Genomic DNA, 2,199 nt, shown 5'->3' with positions numbered 1-2,199 from the left:
CGAAACGAACGCCTCGGCTCTCGCGACGTTCCACGCGGTTCACCCGCCAACTCCCAGGCCCCTCGCTCGCGATACTACCTTAATGGATTGCGCTTTATTTCGCGAACGATACGAATATCTTGCCGCAGTGTCGTTTTGCGTTTTCTACCCGTTCTTGGCACTTCTTTAGCGAAACTTCTCTTTTTGACTCAATCACATGGCTTTCTTTTTTTAAGCTAAAAAAATTTATCGAATGTCCAGCTGGACAAATTCTAACTACAAATTATTTATCATTTATTATTGCTTAGTCCGTGCCTTTCGTCTTCGGACGAACTTTCGGTTTCACTTCCCTTATTTCGCTTCTTATATATCTACCTCCCCTTTTATCCATTTTATTATATTGCACTCCCTTAATTATTCTATCTCTAAAAACTAAAAAACTAGAAAAAACTAAAAACTAATGACTAAAAAACTATTGCAACTTTGCGCCTTTGCCTCCTTGCTGTGCTTCCTTCTTGTCGTTCCTCCCCTTCATGTATTGCCCTTCTCTTCTCTATTATTGCTTTTAGTTCTGTTAGTCCTTCTGCAGTCTCATTTAGTGTTTTATTCTATGCCCCTTGGTCCTCCCGTTATTTCACATTCTTTTATTACATGTCTCAGGTCGACTTCTTCTTTCCTTTTACATAATCTGCATCTTTTTTCTTCCTCTTCTTTCCAGTATTCCCTTGCTTTGGTCTCGTTTCCACATCTGAATCTTGCTAATATTCTTCTGTCCTTCCACTTCATCCTCCCTTTTAAGTACTTTGGTAACTCTTCTTTGGCGATTTTTCTATAATGTTTGTTATATTTTGATTCCCTTATCCTTTCCCCCCTCTCTTCTGCTTCTCTCTTTCTCCTTTCTTCTATAACTTGGTCTGCTATCATCCTTTCTTGCTCTTCTCTTGCTTCCATCTGTGTCCCTCCATTTCTCACCTTTTCTAGTCCCTTCTTTCTCTTTCTTGCTTTTTTCTCTTCTTGGCCATTTTCCCAGTTTCTCTCTCTTTTCTTTATGCACTCCTTTACTAGTTCCTTTTTTTATTCTATGGCTTTCTCTTCATACCTTGCTGCTCTTTTCAATGCTTTTTCTGTGATTTATGTTAGCTTGCATTCTTCTATCAATATATAATTTGGTGTTGTCATATCTAAACCCAAGATTCATTTCACATATCTTCTTTGTATTCTATCCAGTCTTTCTTCCATACTCCAGCCTCATACCAAACCGAAAGTCCTAAAACTACAAATTAAATAATAAAAAAAAGCATCTTTCTGACTCCCATTTTAAAGCTTAAATTTTCCAGGCATTGCAGACAAGGAATATCCTTTTTTCTTCACTGAGAGATCCTCAATCTTTATAGTTCTCTTAGTTCTCTACTTCTTACCATAACTAATAAAATGTTGCCGTTATTATTTCAAGGTAGATTATAAATACCGATGAAAATAGCGCAAGTGTTCTAATATATTTAAAAAACAGTTTCACAATAAAAAAAACAGTTTCACAATAAATATTGCAATAGTTCTTTACAAAAAACCAAGAATTATGCAATCGTTGACTTATCTTCCGACGATGGAACTCTTTCTTTCTACATTTTTAACTTTACGAGTATGAGAATTTTTTCCAAAACAAATGAAATATATAGTATCGTTCAATTACTGATTACATTAATATAAACTATCTTGCACTTTTATTTGCGATATTTTATACATAAAAAATATTTCTCGCATCGTATCGTATAATTTTAAATTACTCTCAGTGTTATAAATAATTCTGTATGATAGTTATGTAATTATTTCATTCTGATCGGTTGTAATTAATTGTAGATGATTGTCATATATAAAAGCACTGACACAACAGATGATGTATAGAGGTTGTGTTGCTTTAAACAAGAGACATCCTACCTTTTTACATTGGTTACTTGCATTTTCCATTTTTTCCGGTAATATTATTATTCCTTATAATGCAATCTGACACTACATTTGATGCAGACTACATCATGATGCATGTTAAGAACTCCAAGGGGAAATGTTAACATGCTCTACAAAAGGAAATGTTATATATATTTTATAAATTATATACAGGGTGGTTGATAACTGGTGGTACAAGCTGAAAGGGGGGTGATTTTACGCGAAAAGATAAGTCGAAAATATACAACAAAAATTTTTCGTTTGAGGCTTTGTTTTCGA

General features: G+C 34.4%; 1 pseudogene; it reads right to left on the bottom strand.

Annotated features, from left to right (window-relative positions):
• Positions 1 to 386: 386 nt before the first annotated feature.
• On the bottom strand, positions 387 to 1,177 carry LOC105680974 (annotated as a pseudogene).
• Between the last annotated feature and the right edge of the window lie 1,022 nt (positions 1,178 to 2,199).

Source organism: Bombus impatiens, unplaced genomic scaffold (genome assembly GCF_000188095.3).
Source record: "Bombus impatiens unplaced genomic scaffold, BIMP_2.2 scf_0479, whole genome shotgun sequence".
Classification (NCBI taxonomy): domain Eukaryota; kingdom Metazoa; phylum Arthropoda; class Insecta; order Hymenoptera; family Apidae; genus Bombus; species Bombus impatiens.
Note: the sequence above shows the minus strand (reverse complement) of the source record. Positions and strands in the feature narration are given on the sequence as shown.